The following is a 22,543-nucleotide window of genomic DNA, read 5'->3' as shown; positions in this document are numbered from 1 at the left end:
CCTGGGTTGGTCATAGGTGACCCTTCTGCTCCTCGAAAAACACGTGGTCAAATGATTAATGAATTCTTGCATGCAGCTTTCATATCTCAGGTAGAGCCCAAGAAGATAGATGAAGCCCTATTAGATGCCAGCTGGATCGAGGCAATGCAAGAAGAACTGAATCAATTCACCCGCAACAATGTTTGGCATCTAGTTCCTCGACCGGAAAATCAAAATGTGATTGGAACTAGATGGGTGTTTCGTAACAAGCTCGATGAACATGGCACTGTTGTGCGTAACAAAGCTCGACTTGTTGCCCAAGGATTCAGACAAGAAGAAGGTATAGACTTTGAGGAATCCTTCGCGCCAGTTGCAAGACTAGAAGCAATCCGCATCTTTCTTGCCTATGCAGCTTTTAAGGATTTTAAAGTTTATCAAATGGATGTCAAGTCTGCATTCCTCAATGGTCTACTTCAAGAAGAGGTGTACGTAGAACAACCACCAGGTTTTGTCAATCCTACTCATCCTCAATATATCTATAAACTTGACAAAGCTCTCTATGGATTAAAACAAGCACCGCGTGCTTGGTATGACACATTACTAAAATTTTTACTGGAACATGATTTCCAAATTGGAACGGTCGATAAGACCTTGTTTAAATTTATAAAAGGTGATCATGTGTTACTAGTACAAATTTATGTTGATGACATTATATTTGGGTCAACTAACCCCAAGTTGTGCTCAAAGTTCTCTAAGCTGATGCAGGAGAAGTTTGAAATGAGCATGATGGGCGAGCTAAACTTCTTTCTTGGACTTCAAGTGAAGCAACTTGAAACTGGAATATTTATCAATCAATCCAAGTATGCCAAGGAATTGGTAAAGAAGTTTGGAATGGAACAATGCTCAACTGTATCTACCCCCATGAGTACATCAATTAAGCTTGATAAAGATGAAGGGGGAATTCCGGTCGAGGTAACCATGTATCGAGGCCTTATTGGCTCATTGCTTTATTTGACTGCAGTTGACCGAATATCATGTATTCAGTCTGTTTATGTGCTAGATTTCAAGCACCTAAGCAATCGCATTTCATTGCCGCCAAATGAATAATTAAATATATTAAAGGAACTACTAATGTGGGTCTTTGGTATCCCAAAGATTCAAATCTCAATCTTATTGGCTATTCAGATGCAGATTATGCAGGTTGTAGAATTGATCGCAAAAGTACAAGTGGCACATGTCAATTCCTTGGAGATAGACTAATTTCGTGGTCAAGTAAGAAGCAGACATCAATTGCTACCTCGACCGCCGAAGCAGAATACCTTGCTGCTGGCAGCTGTTGTGCTCAAATACTCTGGATTCAACAGCAGCTTAAGGATTATGGAATCCGGTCGAGTGAAGCTCCAATCTACTGTGACAATACAAGTGCCATAGCCATCACTCACAATCCAGTGATGCACTCTAGGACAAAGCACATTGATGTCAGACATCACTTTATCCGAGATCATGTCTTAAAGAAGGAAATCAGGCTGGAATACATCTATACCGATCAGCAAGCAGCAGACATATTCACCAAGCCTCTACCGGACGCTAAGTTTTCATATTTTCGAAATATTCTTGGCCTAGTAGATCTGAGTTAGTATGCATGTTTTTAGGGGGAATAATTGTCATTATGACATTAATAGCTTAGCCATTACATTGCCATAAATATTGGCATATCATCGGCCCTTAACTAGTGTCTGACAGGCTTAGTACTAGCAGCCTTGTGCTTTGAACCGGATGGACACTATGCAAGCTACTCTACTTGCTCAACTCGATGCAAAAATTGACAATATGCAAGCCTGCCTTGGCACTCAACTCACTGAGATCATCCTTCGACTCAACCAAGGTGATGCCAAAAAGGGGGAAGAAGAGCAACGTAGAGCAGCAGAGGAAAGAAGACGGGAAGATGAATCCAGAAGAAAGGAAGAAGCCGACAGAAAAAGAAGAGAAGACGATAGGTCGAGAGGAGCCAATTGGTTCAAAAGATGAACAACTTGTCTCTTCTTCACTTATCTCAGCTGCATCTCATTTTGTCTTTCTTCTGTAGGTGTAATAAAAATGCTTATTGTACTTAATGAAATTCATTCTCTCAATGAAGTTCATTTTAATGCTTTCATATTGTTCTTGGAGCACTTAAGTTTTGTCATCACCAAAAAGGGGGAAATTGTTGAATCCGATATTTTGGTGATAACAAACAACAACTCATTGTATAGGAATGTGCTGCCAACCATTGTATTTCAGGAATCTACTACAACTCCTACCGCAACCGCTTTTGCTCTCGACCGGCTGAAGACACAAGCCTATCGACTGGTTATTCAAACCAGCAGAGGATAAATCTATCTACCGGAAGCTTGTCAACCGCCTATGTCTCTCGACCGGTTGAAGTCACAAGCCTATCGACTGGTTATTCAAACCAGCAGAGGACAAATATCTCTACCGGTAGAATGCCAACTGCTTATCAAGATATCTCAAGACAAGTACCTGTGACAAGATGTTCTTTGCAGCATCCTTTATTAAAAGCAGAACCGGCATGTCAGAAGATATGTTGACTCCTGCAATCGAGACAACAGGTTGCACCAAAATGACAAAAACACAGAATGACTACAGATAAAGCATTCGACCGTTTATTCCAGTTTTGGACCCTGGAAGTTGTCTGCAGTGTACGATCTTCATGCAGAATCATCAATGCATTTATGAGCATTAAATGTGCATTCAACGCAGCATCAGAACGTTCAAAATAAAGACGTTGATGATTGACCTATATAAAGGGAAGATTGCTCAAGAAGTGATACGACAAAAAGAAGCACCGAGAGACAAGCAATTCAGAAAAAGCTCAATCAACTCAATCACTTGAATAATATCAGAAGTCCTCATCTGATATACTTGAGCACACTTACAAGATCATTCATTTGCTGCTCAAATAAACCCTCGCCTATAGTTCACATATCTGATCATCAAGGATCATCCTAGGGTTTCCAAGCCTCTTGACCGCTCTGCAGTTTGAGAAGCTCAACTCAACTTTACTCATTGTTGAAGAGACTTGAAGCTGCTCTGAAAGCTTCCACCAGTCTGATAAGAACTGAGAATCTTATCTGTGTAAATCTAGGATTTTTGGATTAGGCATTGGATAAGTCCTAAGTCTGAAGTGGGTTTATTACAAGACGTTGTAATAACCAAAGTCTTCTAGTGAATTCCTTTCTAAGTGGAAGATGGGAAGACGTAGAAGGATTAAGCCTTCGAACTTCCATAAATCGTGTCTTTGTCTTTACTGCTATTTATCTTACATTCTGCTCATACATTGCATTATAAACTTTGCATCACTAAAACCTCTGAACTATTTCCGCACTATTTAAGTTGTTCAAACCGTTTTAGAAGTTGAGAAAACAGATTAAGTGAACTAAACCTCACTTGATCATTTTAAAGAAGAAGAAGAAAAGTTTCAGAGTGTATTCACCCCCCCTCTACCCTCTGAACCGATCCCAACACACTTAATTTATATATGATTTGAATTGAATTTTGTGATGTATCGAGTGGGTATTATGAATATTTGTTGTTGTTTTTGTGAGTTGCAAGAATTGGCACGAAAGTAGCAAGAAGAAGCGGAATGATGCATTATGGAGTATCAACTTCAGAAACTTACTGGGAATTATTGAAAAATAAAAATCCAATCTCCACCGTTTATATTAAATTTTAGGATGTTTTGAAGATTCTGTCAAAATTTCAGCTCAATCCGACGGTTAGTTTGGGAGATATGATTTTTTTAAAATTATCGTGCGTTGCAAAATTGGACAGGCGAGAGGAGGGAGTGCCCGCGCCTCCTGGACGTGAAAAATGGAAGCCAAATTCGAGGCTTAGGCGCGCCCTTGCCACTTTAGTGCACGCCCGCACCGTCCGAAAGTCAGATTTCGTAATTTTTCGGGAAGGAAATTTTGATACTTTTTCAGGCTTTATTCGGCGGGCTTCGAGGACATATATAAGGGACTTCAAGGACACAAATAAAAGGGGGGAGCCGCCACAATACATCGAAGAATTCTAAGAGCTTAAACTGGAGATTTGAGAGAAAATATTGGAGGAGAAATCTGCACTACATCAAAGGAATAACACGAAGATCGATCAACCGAACACGGAAGAGAGACTACGGATTTGTTCTTCAATTTTTATCTTTATTAATTGGAATTGATGTTTAGTTTCATAAACATGAATTGTGTTTATCTATTTTTGATCATGAACTAATTTTTTAGAGTCTAGAGGTCGGATGGAACCTGGTGTAGACACTTTCATGAATTTTTGATTTTATTGAATTGAGTTTCTTCTAGATTAATTGTTTTTTCTAGAATTGATTGTCTTTTCAATTATCTGATCAATAATTGATTTTTAATATTTATTTAAAATCTGGCACTCGGGAGAGGAGATTTTGAATAGGACCATTAGAAAATACACTATTAATTATTTATATAGCTCGGAAGAGTGTATAAATTTAACAGAGCTTTTAAAAAGAACATTGTTTTGTGATAGATCACTGCAAGTAGATTTTTAATAGGGATATTGGAATTGAATTGTAGTTGATAAAATTATTTGTTGCTCGGGAGAGGGAAATAATAAACTTAAATATTCTTGGCTATTAATTGACTGGAATTCATGAAACTAAATTAATTAGGATTGATTATTGTTGAAATCAGGTGAAATATAAACCTCTAGACCATTATTCTCTGATTGATATTTTTCTGAAAGTTGTGTGCATGCTTTTAAATCTTCTGATTATTTATTTTTCTGCAAAATTCTGAGTTTGATTTTCTAGATAAAGTTTGGACTATTTTAATTACAAGCACTGAATATTTTCATTTTACTCCCTGTGGGATCGATATCTGATTTTATCACTATATTAAAACTTGAAACTCGTACGCTTGCGAGGAATTTTCACAACAAGTTTTTGGCGCCGTTGCTGGGGAGTAAATTTTGATTATTTTTTAGTCTTGTTACCAATTAGTATAGATTTTAATTTAGAGTTTTTATTATTTTATTTTAAGTTGCTAATTGATTTCTTCTTATTTTTAAATTACAGTTTATGCGACGATCTCAAAGTGCGAATTCTTTACTTTTTGATCCGAAGATCGAGCGCACTGCACGTGCTTTGAGAAGAATTAGAAGAGAAGAATTAAGGAACATGACTGAAGAAGATGCACAACAAGCTCCCTTGGTACCAATCAGAGATCACTTCAGGCCAGTAATTCAGGCTCACTATTCTGGAATTGTTCGAGGGACCATTAACACCAACAATTTTGAACTGAAGCCGGCGTTAATCACAATGGTGAAATCAAACCAATTCAATGGAAGCGCTATAGCTGATCCTCACCTGCACCTACGAACCTTCATAGAGATTACCTATACGGTAAAATATAATGGTGTTCCTGAGGATATTATTCGTTTACGCTTGTTTCATTTTTCTCTCAGGGATCAAGCCAGAAGTTGGTTGCCATCATTGCCGCTTGGAAGCATCACTACTTGGGAGGGGATGGCAGAAAAATTTATTGCAAAATATTTTCCTCCTGCCAAATCCACCCAACTGAAGATTGAGATCAGCACATTCAGACAGATGGATTCTGAACAGCTATACGAGGCGTGGGAAAGGTACAAAGAATTACTTAGATGTTGTCCTAACCACAATTTTTCAGATTGGGAACAGATCGAGTGGTTTTACAACGGACTGAATGCGCCTACAAGGATGAATGTGGATTTGCGGCTGGAGGTACTATATTTGCAAAGGATCCCGCTCAGGCCTATGATATGCTGGAACAGATGACAATTAATAGTTTTCAATGGCCATCTGAGCGTATGGGAGTCAAGAAGCCTTTTGGAGTGTATGCAGTGGATCCTCTCACATCCATCACTGCTCAATTATCTGCACTGACTACACAGGTAGCTTCTTTGAATAAGATTAATGTTGCAGATTCAACTGGAGTTGAAGGATCACATACCCCAGAGAAAGTTAATTATATAAATCCTAATGGCTACCGAGGTTATGGAGCTTACAGAGGTAATCCTGTTACCAATACTTATCACCCTAATTTGCGGAATAATGAAAATTTTTCATATGATAACAATACTAACAAGGGTGATGGTAAGTTGTCTTTGGAGGAGGTGGTTAGTACCTTTTTGCAGGAATCGGGTAAGAGGATGGCAAGAACTGAGTCTCGCCTTGACAGCTTGGAGACGCACATGGCCAACATGGGTGATGTACTTCAATCCATGGAGACTAGCATTGGGCAGTTGGCAAACACACTGAAAGATAATAATCGCGATCAATTCCCAAGAAATACTGAGGTGAATCCCATAGAACAATGTAAGGTCATAGAGTTGAGGAGTGGAAAAAAAGTTGGAGTACAGGAACATGCAGCTGATGTAGAGAAAGAGAATGAGGTCTAAGAGAAGAAGCCTGGACTTGAAGACAAACCGATGTACAAGCCTCCACTCCCCTACCCGCAGAGGTTCAAGAAGAAAACATTAAATGAGCAGTTCTCCAAATTTTTGGAGATTTTAAAGAAAATTCATATTAACATTTCCTTTGCTGATACTTTGGAGAAAATGCCGAATTATGCAAAATTTATCAAGAAGGTGATGTCCAAGAAAAGGAAGCTGCTAGAGAACGAGGTGGTCAATCTAATATAAGAGTGCAGCGCGGTGCTACAAAAGAAGATGCCACAAAAGCTTAAGGATCCAGGGAGTTTTACTATTCCTTGTTCAATTGGTGGTTCTCATTTTACTACTTCACTTTGCGATCTAGGAGCTAGCATTAATTTAATATCTTTGTCTGTTTTCAAAAACTTAGGACTTGGCGAGGTGAAACCCATGACGATCGCATTACAGCTAGTCGATAAATCTATCAAATATCCGCGTGGAATCATTGAGAATGTTGTGGTAAAAGTAGATAATTTTATTTTTCCGGTGGATTTTGTTGTGTTGGATATGGAGGAGGACGGAAATATGCCTTTAATTTTGGGGAGACCAATCTTGGCTATGTAAGAGTGGGTGCCCAGTGAGCCAACTGTATGGCTATGGGCTTTGATGACTCTTTGTATAAACAATCTTTTGTTTAATATTATTTACACTTTTATGGCAATGACTTTATATTACTTCATATTGTTATATTGTGATATACTATTGTTGTTTTGATAAAGACCTTGAATATACTATAGTGTATGTAAGATGTGGTAGAACATGGAGATGTCTATCATGAAATACATCTTATAGTCACTGTATATTCTAAAACCGTTCCTAGTCGATTGAGCCGTCCGATAATAAGGATAAGGATCGCTCGAGTTTGAGACTAGCATTTGCGATGCGGAGTACCACGTTTCATTGGTAGGGAACATGGAGATGTTCGAAGCATGCAAATGGATATTCATAGGATGAATAGTCGAACTACCCTATCCGGACTTTCCAAGTGGTTATCACTTATCGAGTGGAAAAAGTCCGCGGTTTTGGTTGTACACCATTAGTCCTTACGACTTGAAACATCATGGAGACTCTGTATGCTAGTACTGTGCTTTGACTCGTTTACCGACTCTGAAGGGGTCATCAGGTGTCGAGATTGGGTACAGTTACGACACATATAGGAGTCAATGCATTGTTGTCAAGGATTCACCACATACTTGCGAGTGTGGATATCCTATGCGATCTGAGGAGATATTAGTGTGACAAATCTCTGGCCAGAGTAATTGATGTGATTTAAGAAATGGTTTCTTAGTAGCACATGCGATGTCACTAATTTGATCTTCAAGATGTATTGCATAGTTATCGAATCTTGAGCGACTCTCGATAAACCAATGGTTGTTGATTCGATCGGGATATTTGGATGAAGGGACCGTACTGTACGCTAACCAAAATCTACTGGTTCTTGTAGGCACTATCAGTGATACCTAGGGAATCATGGGGCGATGTTGCTAGGCGCTTTACCATGATTCGTTGGGCAAGTCGGAAAGTGTTGTTCCGAGTCACAAGGAGTTGTGAGCCCACGGCTAGCTGTATCCCTGAACCATTGAGGGTCACACAGTGTAATGGAGTTTTAATCCCCGTTGAGATAGTTAAATTTAAAGAGTTAAATTTAATGAACTAAGAAGTTGGACTTCTTAAATAAGAGTAAGGGAGTAGGATTTCCTAAAATGACATAGGGATGGACATTTTTGGAAACCACTGAATTCGGATTCAGGAAAATTTATTTTGACTTTAAAATGTGCAGAAATGGTTTCTGTACACATTGGTGAAATCGGTTCATCAATCGGAGTCACGATGAATTTTATATTAATTTCTGAACGAGCGGGCTTTGCTTGTCGGGCCCCAGCTTATGACTAATGGGCCCTAAGGTGTTAGTGGCCTGCATTATAAATAAGTTATTTCAGTACAGAAATTAGACACAACAGGTCATAAATTTTGAGAGCAAATTTCGAAATCCTCCTCTCTCAAAAGAAAAATCGGCCGAACACTCCCTCCCCTCTGCCCGAGAAAATTCCGGTCTGTGATTTTGAATCGCGGTCTGGAATAGCGAATCAGATTCGTTTATTCTCTTCGCAGAAAATTTCTGATAGATTTTCTAGTGCAATCTATCAGAGGGATTAAACCTCTGTTCGTGGACCTGATTGAAGGAGTTCATCGGTTCCAGGGAGAGACAACAAGAGCAGATAAAATCTGTTGGTGTCCATTAATCTCGTTGCGAGATTGGAGGTAAAATTTAATTAACAGTTATTTAAATTTTACACACACAGTAATTCAATCGTTGAACGGTTGATACCCAAACCATGGAATCGTTCCATGAGAAAAATTTTTTTTAAACTTCCGCTGCACCGGGTATCAATCGTAATTGGTCTGGGAACTCGCCAGTTTTCCAACAGGCTACTGCTGAAGCCAAGATTGATGTTAAGAAAGGTGCATTGACGATGGGTGTAGAAGGTGAGAAAGTTACTTTTAATGTGTTCAAGGAGGCTGAAAAACCATCCACGGAGAAGGTTTTCCTAGTTGAACAATCAAAGAAGATGGAATGTTGTTGTGAAGTTGTTAGTGCTGTAAAATTGCCAAAACAGATTAATCCGAAGTTGATGAAGATGAAGAAAAAGAAAAAGCGACCCAAGTTCAAGAAGGTTGTCGAGTTTGTTTGGAGGGTGAAAGAGAATGGAAAAACCTCCAACAAATCGAGGGAACCAGGCTGAAAGCGGCATCGAGTCGGGTTGGGAGGCAACCCAAGTTATTTTTATTTATTTGCTTTATTTTTATTTGTTTAATTTTAGTTATTTTAGTTATTTTTTCATGTAGAAACTAGACATCAATAATAATTTTGAGTTGTATAGGTGAAAAAGTTGAAGCGATGAAAGAGTTTAGGAGCCACCCCAGATGAAGAGTTTTGAGTGATTAAGAAGGTGCCGAGTACTGACGCTCGGTTCCCAAGGTATGTGTTCTTTGTTTTATTTATTTTTTTTTGTACATTGAGAACGATGCACAATTTAAGTTTGGGGGGGGTGTTTAAAAAATTTTGAAAATTTTGAAAATTTTTCATGAGTTAGTTTGAGTTGAATAAATGATGTATACTTGTATTGGCCTATGATGAAAATAATATTTGGTGTTAAAAATGTTAATGTTAGCTATATTTAATTTTTAGTTCTCACTCATATGCACTATGTCTTGATTGTCTAGACTCTAGTGATTAGAGAAGCTTTGTGATTTTGTAAGTGAATTGGATGATTTGATTCTTAACTTTGGTGATTTATGCTTGAAACTGAGGTAGACTTCTACGAGCTTAGAAATGACATAGGCATTAAAATATGAAAAAATTAATAATAACTCCATCTGGGTCATTGATAAGGAATTGAAATCCTAATTTCCTTGTCCTTGGCTAAGTTGCGGAATAAATGGGGTTGCAAAAGTGAAAAAAAATTAATTTTTGAAAAAATTTAACAACTCCATCCGGGCCTAGAAAGAGATTGAAATTCTAATCACCAATCCATGACTAAGTTTGCGGACAAAATGGGATTGATGCTCCATCCGGGCTATAAACGAGGGGATTGAAATTTGAATCCTATATTTAGTTATAGCTAAGTTTGCGGATAATTTATGGGGCTAAAATAAAATTAGGTGCAAAATCCAGCGATGTTATGAAAAATCTTTGATATAACTTGAAAAGTCCTTTTGATCTTAGTGAGTAGAAGTTGAACATGGTGGAGATTGTTTTGAAACTAGAGAGCGGATTTGATGATTCTATGAAACAAACTTGTTGCACTAGTGTATCGAAAGCGAGGAGGATAGACAAGATTGGTGAATCATTCACACACGAGAACTCTTGAAAAAATTAGCGGACATGTGTATTGAATCTTGAAATGTAAAAATTTGGAGGCCGATTATATTACTCATTATTGTTTTGCTCGGGACTAGCAAAAGTCTAAGTTTGGGGGAATTTGATAAGTGAATTTTATGCACTTAAATTATATATGATTTGAATTGACTTTTGTGATGTATCGAGTGAGTATTATGAATATTTGTTGTTGTTTTTGTGAGTTGCAAGAATTGGCGCGAAATGATTAAGAAGAAGCAGAATGATGCATTATGGAGTATCAACTTTAGAAAATTACTGGGAATTATTGAGGCATAAAAATCCAATCTCCATCATTTATATTAAATTTTAGGATATTTTGAATTTGCTGTCAAAATTTCAGCTCAATCCGACGGTTAGTTTGGGAGATATGATTTTTTTAAAATTGTCGCGCGTTGTAGAATTGGACAGGCAAGAGGAGGGCGCGCCCGCGCCTCCTGGACGTGAAAAATGGAAGCCAAATTCGAGGCTCAGGTGCGCCCTCGCCACTCTACTGCGCGCCCACGCCGTCCGAAAGTCAGATTTTGTAATTTTTCGGGAAGGAAATTTTGATACTTTTTCAGGCTTTATTCGGCAGGCTTCGAGGACATATAAAAGGGACTTCAAGGACACAAATAAAAGGGGGGAGCCGCCACAATACATCAAAGCATTCTAAGAGCTTAAACTAGAGATTTGAGAGAAAATATTGGAGGAGAAATCTGCACTACATTAAAGGAATAACACGAAGATCGATCAACCGGACACGGAAGAGCGACTACGGATTTGTTCTTCTATTTTTATCTTTCTTAATTGGAATTGATGTTTAGTTTCATAAACATGAATTGTGTTTATCTATTTTTGATCATGAACTAATTTTTTAGAGTCTAGAGGTCGGATGGAACCTGGTGTAGACACTTTCATGAATTTTTGATTTTATTGAATTGAGTTTCTTCTAGATTAATTTTTTTTTTTAGAATTGATTGTATTTTCAATTATCTGATCAATAATTGATTTTTAATATTTATTTGAAATCTGGCACTCGAGAGAGGAGATTTTGAATAGGACCATTAGAAAATACACTATTAATTATTTATATAGCTTGGGAGAGTGTATAAATTTAACAGATCTTTTAAAAAGAACATTGTTTTGTGATAGATCACTGCAAGTAGATTTTTAATAGGGATATTGGAATTGAATTGTAGTTGATAAAATTATTTGTTGCTCGGGAGAGGAAAATAATAAACTTAAGTGTTCTTGACTATTAATTGACTAGAATTCATGAAACTAAATTAATTAGGATTGATTGTTGTTAAAATCAGGTGAAATCTAAACCTCTAGACCATTATTCTCTGATTGATATTTTTTTGAAAGTTGTGTGCGTGCTTTTAAATCTTCTGATTATTTATTTTTCTGCAAAATTATGAGTTTGATTTTCTAGATAAAGTTTGGACTATTTTAATTACAAGCACTGAATATTTTCATTTTACTCCCTGTGGGATCGATATCTGATTTTATCACTATATTAAAACTTGACACTCGTACGCTTGCGAGGAATTTTCACAACAAGTTTTTGGCGTCGTTGCTGGGGAGTAAATTTTGATTATTTTTTAGTCTTGTTACCAATTAGTCTAGATTTTAATTTAGAGTTTTTATTATTTTATTTTAAGTTACTAATTGATTTCTTCTTATTTTTAAATTTTAGTTTATGCGACGATCTCAAAGTGCGAATTCTTTACTTTTTGATCCGGAGATCGAGCGCACTGCACGTGCTTTGAGAAGAATTAGAAGAGAAGAATTAAGGAACATGGCTGAAGAAGAAGAACAACAAGCTCCCTTGGTTCCAATCAGAGATCACTTCAGGCCAGTAATCCAGGCTCACTATTCTGGAATTGCTCGAGGGACCATTAACGCCAACAATTTTGAAATGAAGCCGGCGTTTATCACAATGGTGAAATCAAACCAATTCAATGGAAGAGCTACAGCTGATCCTCACCTGCAACTACGGACCTTCTTAGAGATTACCGATACGGTAAAATATAATGGTGTTCCTGAGGATATTATTCGTTTATGCTTGTTTCCTTTTTCTCTCAGGGATCAAGCCAGAAGTTGGTTGCAATCATTGCCGCTTGGAAGCATCACTACTTGGGAGGGGATGACAGAAAAATTTATTGCAAAATATTTTCCTCCTGCCAAATCCACCCAACTGAAGATTGAGATCAGCACATTCAGACAGATGGATTCTGAACAGCTATACGAGGCATGGGAAAGGTACAAAGAATTACTTAGATGTTGTCCTAACCACAATTTTGCAGATTGGGAACAGATCGAGTGGTTTTACAACGGACTGAATGCGCCTACAAGGATGAATGTGGATTCTGCGGCTGGAGGTACTATATTTGCAAAGGATCCTGCTCAGGCCTATGATATGTTGGAACAGATGACAATTAATAGTTTTCAATGGCCATCTGAGCGTATGGGAGTCAAGAAGCCAGTTGGAGTGTATGCAATGGATCCTCTCACATCCATCACTGCTCAATTATCTGCACTGACTACACAGGTAGCTTCTTTGAATAAGATTAATGTTGCAGATTCAACTGGAGTTGAAGGATCACATATGAAACGACCCTAACTCTATAATTAATAAATAAATATGCGGAAATATTTTTTTTTTCTTATATATACTTTCTAAATAAAATATGTACATATATGCCCATACATATATGCACAGAATAAAAAGATTTAAAAATAACTAAATAAATAAATAATTAAATACTTAAATAAAAATTGCATTCTTTAAAATAAAACAAATATCTGAGTCAAACATTTAATTAAAAATACTGCATAAATAAAAATGATGTAAAATTTCCATGCACTGAAATATTCAAATAAAATATTCAAAAACATGCAAGGTGACTCAGACATCTATCACAGTCACAGGGTCACTGCATGTCCGCTCATACATCCTCGCCTCCGGTGGGAGCTACATCTTCCTCTATGAACTCACCTGCACCATACCAGTGTAGTGAGCCTAGAGGCCCAACATGCTAACATAACAAGGGTTTGAAAATAATTTAAAACAATTCAATACTAGTACATACATATACATGAATGAGCATGCTTCAAAAATACATAACATATCATAACTTAAATTAACTTAAAATAATACATAACATTGTTGAGCAATTAAATTTTCTAACATCGCATGGTTGTATCCGTAGTGTAACCTTAAATCATACATTAAATACTGATCAGCGTGGAAACCAACGTACGTGGCCGGTGACGAATCACCTCTTAAATTGGCAGTAAACTGCCCTTCAATCATATGGGGACGAATCCCCCTTAAATTGTCACACTACTTCAACTTCCAACATAAAATATTTTCTTGCTCAACCTTAAACATTAAATCATGCATAAAATATTATTTCATGAATGCATGTACTTGAATAAAATGTGTGTCCTTCATATATATTTAATTTAATTTCTTACTAACATATAAATATTAAAATAACTTCAATGCATAAAAATAAATTAAATATATATTCAGGACACTTGCAATTTTCTCATGGATTGTACTGGACTGCTGGCCCTAACACTCAAGCCCAATTACTTAAATCTGGCTCATTAACACTGAGACTGACCCATTAACATATTTAAGCCCAATAAGATTATTCTAAGCCCAATAAAATAATTTAAAGCCCATTAAAAATCCTAGGCCCAAAATAACTTAATCTGGCCCAATGGGCCCGAAAGCCCAAAGACTGGCCCAATAATTTCCATGGGTCCCCAAGGCCCATAAAAATTAATGGACTCACTTAATTAAATTAATTAAGCCCAAAATAAATAAATTTGACTTAAAATAATTAAATGGAGCTCAATTAAATTTTGAGATTTAATTAGGCCCATTAACCACTTAAACTTAAATAATATCTTAAAAATAAAATACCCGAGCCCGACTCACTTAACCCGGACCCGGACCCAACTAACATAACCCATGACCCACTGAACCGACCCGGAACCTACAGCCCGACCCGGACCAGCTAGAAACCCTAGAACCCGAACCCCTCTCTTATCCTTCTCCTCGGCCATGAGCAGCAGCTTTCCAGGGCTGCTGCTGCCGTGCTCCGGCCGTCCCCTGGCTGGAGAACCACCACCTACCTCTAGCCCTCTTCAAGAAGTTTCCAAAAAGCTAAAAACCAGCCCAAACCGAGCCCTAACGAAGGAGAACGAACCAAAACAAACTAGCCCTTATTCTGCTCGCCTCCTGCGCGCGACAGCAGAGTTCCGGCCGATCGGCCATCACTGGCCAGGAACTCACTGGAAAAACCTACCCCTATGTCGTAGGGTTCTAACCCAACTGGAATCACCCTAAAACATGCTCTGTGGACCGAGAACGAGCAAATCTCCGGACGTTGCGCAATCTGCGCGAACTGTTGCACCAGCTACTATGGCTTCGGTTTCGGCCCTTCTTGGCTCAAACCACTCGACCCAACTGACCCTAGGGACCCTAAGGTAACCCCATGAACCATGAACCAGTAGCTGGAACAACCATGGCTAAGAAAACGTGAGCAAGGTGGATACAAATGCATGAACAAGATACAAACATCAAACCCGAAACCATTTTCTGAAAATTATTTGAACCAAACTGTGCATACACGACACACACATATATATTCACTGACATGGTGCGAAAAAGAGGAAGAAAACATGCCTTTCACCGATGCAAATAAAGAGCTAAGTGCGTAGGAAGTTTTCGAGACGACGATCGGACGAAAACTTGACAAAACGTTCGAAAGTTGGCTATGGAGGCTTGAAGGTTTCTGCTGAAAACGTGAGAATGGGGTGGAAGGAGAAGGTGTCGGCTGATGGAGTTAGAGTAGGATAGGTTTTTGTTTTAAATTTTGATAATTAGGAATAATCTAGGATAATAACTAACATAAAATAATTAGGTAGATAATATAACATAAATATAAGATTTTAAACTTTTAAAAAATACAAAATAATCTGATATAAAAGATAAATCCCGAAATATAAATTTAAGGGATTTTAAAAATACTAAATAGTCAATATATTGGCTTATTTTGAATAAAAATGGACTCCTAAAATTACATAAAATTAAATACTTAAAATTTTGAGATAATAAAACTCAAAATAATATTTTAGGGCTCTAAAAGGCTCATAAAATAATTTGGGTGGAAAGTTGTCATCTCGTCCGTCCACGGTCCCGTCAACGCGATAAAATAATTAAAATACTAAAAATCATAAAAATCACTAATTATGGGTTAAATGCTTAAAAATAAATTAAATCATGCACAAATAATTCACATAATTATTTAACCCATAAATTTAAAATTTAAATAATTAAATATCTTAATTATGCATGCGGATTTACGTATTTAAAAATACCGGGTGTTACAATTCTCCCCCCCTTAAATTGAATTTCGTCCTCGAAATTAAAGTACTTACCCGAACCACTCCGGGTAGCGAGTCCTCATGTCTGCCTCGGTCTCCCAAGTAGCTTCCTCCTCTGAGTGATTCAGCCACTGGACTCTGACCATCGGTATGACCCGCGTCCTAAGCCTCCGCTCATCCCTAGCCAAGATCCGCACTGGCCTCTCCTCATACACTAGATCTGGTGGCAACTGCAAGGGCTCGAAATCCAACACATGCGACGGGTTGGAGACATATCTCCGAAGCATGGATACATGGAAAACGTTGTGCACTGCTGCTAGCCCTGGAGGTAGAGCTAACCGGTAGGCCAACGTGCCAACTCTCTCCAAGATCTCGAATGGCCCTATATACCTCGGATTAAGCTTGCCTCTCCGGCCAAAACACACTACTCCCTTCATAGGTGACACCTTCAGGAAAACGTGATCACCTACACCGAACTCCAAATCTCGTCGTCTGGCATCTGCATAACTCTTCTGCCGACTCTGAGCAGTCCTCATCCGATCTCGAATCTGAGTCACAATGTCAGCTGTCTGCTGCACAATCTCAGGACCCAGTAAAATCCGCTCACCAACCTCATCCCAATGCACAGGAGATCTGCATCTCCTCCCATACAATGCTGCATAAGGAGCCATACCTATAGACGACTGAAAGCTGTTGTTATAGGTAAACTCCACTAATGGCAGTCTAGTCTCCCAAGAACCCCAAAAATCAATGACACAAGCTCTCAGAAGATCCTCGAGAACCTGGATCACCCTCTCAGACTGACCATCTGTCTGGGGATGAAATGCGGTACTGAACAAAAGCCTCGTCCCCAAAGCTGTGTGCAGACTCTTCCAAAACGCAGATGTGAATCTTGGATCTCTGTCTGACACAATAGACACTGGTATGCCATGCAGTCTAACAATCTCTCTGATGTAAAGCTCTGCATACTGTGTCAAGGTATAAGTTGTCCTCACCGGCAAGAAATGAGCTGACTTGGTGAGTCTATCCACAATCACCCAAATCGCTGTACAACCTCTTGCACTCCTCGGTAAGCCAACCACAAAGTCCATCGTAATATTCTCCAATTTCCATTCCTGAATGGGAAGAGGTCTAACAAGTCCTGCTGGACGCTGATGCTCTGCCTTGACTTGCTGACAAGTCAAGCACTCTGACACCACTCTCCCGATGTCACTCTTCATCCCGGGCCACCAATACAATAGCTGCAAGTCTTTGTCCATCTTCGTACTTCCGGGGTGAATGGAGTACGGAGATGTGTGAGCCTCTGCCAAAATCTCAGCTCTCAACTGATCGACGTTCGGTACCCACATCCTACCACGGTACTGAACGATACCATCCTTCACTGTATACAAGAGGTTACCTCTAGCCTAATCTCTCTGTCTCCATCGCTGTAACTCCTCATCAGTAGACTGTCCCTCTCTAATCCGATCTCGCAGAACTGGCTGCACCGTCAACACTGACAAGCTCGGTGCATGGCCACTCGGATAACACTCCAAGCCAAAACTCTGAATCTCGCTCTGTAGTGGTAACTGTACGGTCAAACATGATACCACCGACGACTTCCGACTCAAAGCATCGGCCACTACATTAGCTTTACCCGGATGGTAGCTAATGTCACAGTCATAGTCCTTTACCAACTCCAACCATCTGCGCTGTCTCATGTTCAACTCCTTCTGTGTGAAGAAGTACTTGAGACTCTTGTGGTCTGTGAAAATTTTGCACTTCTCGCCATACAGATAGTGCCTCCAGATTTTCAACGCGAAGACCAATGCTGCCAACTCCAAGTCATGCGTCGGGTAGTTCTGCTCATGAATCTTCAGCTGCCTCGACGCATACGCAATAACTTTACCACACTGCATAAGCACTGCGCCTAAACCTAGTTTAGACGCGTCGGTGTACACCACTAACTCCTCGTGTGGTACTGTCATCGCTAATACTGGTGCAGTAGTGAGTACTTCTTTTAGCTGATCGAAGCTCCTCTGGCAGTCTGAACTCCAGATAAACTTCGCATTCTTCTTGGTCAAGGAAGTCAAGGGTACTGCAATAGAGGAAAAACCCTTAATAAACTTCCTATAATATCCTGCCAAACCCAAGAAACTGCGAATCTCTGAAACATTCTTCGGAATACCCCAATTCTGCACTGCCTCAACCTTAGACTGATCAACTGCAATCCCATCCCTCGAAATAATGTGGCCAAGAAATGCCACCTGCTCAAGCCAAAACTCGCACTTGCTAAACTTGGCATACAACCGATGCTCCCTCAAAGTCTGCAAGGCCGTCTGAAGATGTTGTCTATGCTCCTCGATGCTCCTAGAATAGATCAAAATATCATCATTAAATACTATGATGAACTGATCTAAATATGGCTGAAAGACTCGGTTCATGAGATCCATGAAAACCGCTGGAGCATTGGTCATCCCAAATGGCATCACTAAAAACTCGTAATGCCCATATCGTGTCCTGAAAGCAGTCTTGAACACATCTGTATCTCTAACACGCAATTGATGATAACCAGATCGCAGGTCGATCTTGGAGAACACCGAAGCTCCCTGCAACTGGTCAAATAAATCCTCTATCCTCGGCAGTGGATACTTGTTCTTCACTGTGACCCTGTTGAGCTCTCGGTAATCGATGCACAGTCTCATACTGCCATCCTTCTTCTTCACAAATAACACCGGAGCTCCCCACGGAGAAAAGCTAGGACGAACAAAGTCTTTCTCTAACAACTCCTGAATCTGCTCCTTCAACTCTTTCATCTCGGTAGGAGCAAGTCTGTACGGTGCCTTAGAGATAGACACAGTGTCAGGCACTAAGTCGATGCTGAACTCCACCTCTCTCACTGGTGGAATTCCGGCAACATCCTCCGGAAAGACATCCGGAAAGTCACGAACCACCTCTATCTCTGATAATGATCTGCTAGATGGCTCTGAAGTCGTGACAATACTCGCTAGAAACCCCTGGAAACCCCGTCTCAACAACTTCCTCGCCTGAATATGATATATCACCTGAGGAATATCACTGCTCTGAGATGCATGAAAAGTGAACGGGTCGCCTACTGTAGGTCTCACTGACGCTGATCTCCGACGAAAATCAATCGAAGCTCCATTGACTGTTAACCAGTCAATGCCCAAAATCAAATCGAATCCCCTCAAAGGCAAAACTACTACATCTGCTCGAATGGAGTGTCCCTGTAGCTCCAACTCCAGTCCTCGAATAACCTTCGAGGTAGAAATAATCTGCCCTGACGGCATAGTAACATCATACCCACTGTCACTACTCTCAGGTATGATGCCTACCCGCCTGATAAACTCCAGGGAGATAAACGAATGCGTAGCCCCTGAATCTAGCAACGCAAACGTGGAGTTGCCTCCAACTAGAATTCTCCCTGCACGCAGAAAATATTTCCAAGTAGCTGCACCAAAATCTTAATTTACCCAATTTCACACCTAAGGACTACTTGTCTCCGAGGCATATTGCATCACCCCATATTTCTTTACGTAAATCGCCATGCATAACTAAGTGGTTTAAAATTAATGGTAACTTAAATCCTTAAAAATAAATCATGCTATAAACACTTAAAACTTACAGATCGGTAGCGTGGATTTCTGAGCTCGCATAGCAGTAATGACCCCTCCAAGGACCGTGCTTTGATACCAACTGAAACGACTCTAACTCTATAATTAATAAATAAATATGTGAATTTTTTTTTCTTATATATACTTTCTAAATAAAATATGTACATATATGCCCATACATATATGCACATAATAAAAAGATTTAAAAATAACTAAATAAATAAATAATTAAATACTTAAATAAAAATTGCATTCTTTAAAATAAAACAAATATCTGAGTCAAACATTTAATTAAAAATACTGCATAAATAAAAATGATGTAAAATTTCCATGCACTGAAATATTCAAATAAAATATTCAAAAACATGCAAGGCGACTCAGACATCTATCACGGTCACGGGGTCACTGCATGTCCGCTCATACATCCTCGCCTCCGGTGGGAGCTACATCTTCCTCTATGAACTCACCTGCACCATACCATTGTAGTGAGCCTAGAGGCCCAACATGCTAACATAACAAGGGTTTGAAAATAATTTAAAACAATTCAATACTAGTACATACATATACATGAATGAGCATGCTTCAAAAATACATAACATATCATAACTTAAATTAACTTAAAATAACATAATACATAACATTGTTGAGCAATTAAATTTTCTAACATCGCATGGTTGTATCCGTAGTGTAACCTTAAATCATACATTAAATACTGATCAGCGTGGAAACCAACGTACGTGGCCGGTGACGAATCACCTCTTAAATTGGCAGTAAACTGCCCTTCAATCATATGGGGACGAATCCCCCTTAAATTGTCACACTACTTCAACTTCCAACATAAAATATTTTCTTGCTCAACCTTAAACATTAAATCATGCATAAAATATTATTTCATGAATGCATGTACTTGAATAAAATGTGTGTCCTTCATATATATTTAATTTAATTTCTTACTAACATATAAATATTAAAATAACTTAAATGCATAAAAATAAATTAAATATATATTCAGGACACATGCAATTTTCTCATGGATTGTACTGGACTGCTGGCCCTAACACTCAAGCCCAATTACTTAAATCTGGCCCATTAACACTGAGACTGGCCCATTAACATACTTAAGCCCAATAAGATTATTCTAAGCCCAATAAAATAATTTAAAGCCCATTAAAACATCCTAGGCCCAAAATAACTTAATTTGGCCCAATGGGCCCGAAAGCCCAAAGACTGGCCCAATAATATCCATGTGTCCCCAAGGCCCATAAAAATTAATGGACTCACTTAATTAAATTAATTAAGCCCAAAATAAATAAATTTGACTCAAAATAATTAAATGGAGCTCAATTAAATTTTGAGATTTAATTAGGCCCATTAACCACTTAAACTTAAATAATATCTTAAAAATAAAATACCCAAGCCCGACTCACTTAACCCGGACCCGGACCCAACTAACATAACCCATGACCCACTGACCCGACCCAGAACCCACAGCCCCACCCGGACCAGCTAGAAACCCTAGAACCCGAACCCCTCTCTTATCCTTCTCCTCGGCCACGAGCAGCAGCTTTCCAGGGCTGCTGCCGCCGTTCTCCGGTCGTCCCCTTGGTAGAAAACCACCACCTACCTCTAGCCCTCTTCAAGAAGTTTCCAAAAAGCTAAAAACCAGCCCAAACCGAGCCCTAACAAAGGAGAACGAACCAAAACAAACTAGCCCTTATTCTGCTCGCCTCCTACGCGCGACAGCAGAGTTCCGGCCGATCGGCCGGCCAGCTCCGGCCATCACTGGCCAGGAACTCACTGTCAAAACCTACTTCTATGTCGTAGGGTTCTAACCCAACTAGAATCACCCTAAAACATGCTCTGTGGACCGAGAACGAGCAAATCTCCGGACGTTGCGCAATCTGCGCGAACTGTTGCACCAGCTACTATGGCTTCGGTTTCGGCCCTTCTTGGCTCAAACCACTCGACCCAACTGACCCTAGGGACCCTAAGGTAACCCCATGAACCATGAACTAGCAGCTGGAACAACCATGGCTAAGAAAACGTGAGCAAGGTGGATACAAATGCATGAACAAGATACAAACATCAAACCCGAAACCATTTTCTGAAAATTATTTGAACCAAACTGTGCATACACGACACACACATATATATTCACTGACATGGTGCGAAAAAGAGGAAGAAAACATGCCTTTCACCGATGCAAATAAAGAGCTAAGTGCGTAGGACGTTTCCGAGACGATGATCGGACGAAAACTTGACAAAACGTTCGAAAGTTGGCTATGGAGGCTTGAAGGTTTCTGCTGAAAACGTGAGAATGGGGTGGAAGGAGAAGGTGTCGGCTGATGGAGTTAGAGTAGGATAGGTTTTTGTTTTAAATTTTGATAATTAGGAATAATCTAGGATAATAACTAACATAAAATAATTAGGTAGATAATATAACATAAATATAAGATTTTAAACTTTTAAAAAATACAAAATAATCTGATATAAAAGATAAATCCCGAAATATAAATTTAAGGGATTTTAAAAATACTAAATAGTCAATATATTGGCTTATTTTGAATAAAAATGGACTCCTAAAATTATATAAAATTAAATACTTAAAATTTTGAGATAATAAAACTCAAAATAATATTTTAGGGCTCTAAAAAGGCTCATAAAATAATTTGGGTGGAAAGTTGTCATCTCGTCCGTCCACGGTCCCGTCAACGCGATAAAATAATTAAAATACTAAAAATCATAAAAATCACTAATTATGGGTTAAATGCTTAAAAATAAATTAAATCATGCACAAATAATTCACATAATTATTTAACCCATAAATATAAAATTTAAATAATTAAATATCCTAATTATGCATGCGGATTTACGTATTTAAAAATACCGGGTGTTACAACATACCCCAGAGCAAGTTAATTATATCAATCCTAATGGCTACCGAGGTTATGGAGCTTACAGAGGTAATCCTGTTCCCAATACTTATCACCCTAGTTTGCGGAATAATGAAAAATTTTCATATGCTAACAATACTAATAAGGGTGATGGTAAGTTGTCTTTGGAGGAGGTGGTTAGTACCTTTGTGCAGAAATCGGGTAAGAGGATGGCAAGAACTGAGTCTCGCCTTGACAGCTTGGAGACGCACATGACCAACATGAGTGATGTACTT

The sequence above is a fragment of the Henckelia pumila genome, chromosome 3 (assembly GCF_033568475.1).
Source record: "Henckelia pumila isolate YLH828 chromosome 3, ASM3356847v2, whole genome shotgun sequence".
NCBI lineage: Eukaryota > Viridiplantae > Streptophyta > Magnoliopsida > Lamiales > Gesneriaceae > Henckelia > Henckelia pumila.
Note: the sequence above shows the minus strand (reverse complement) of the source record.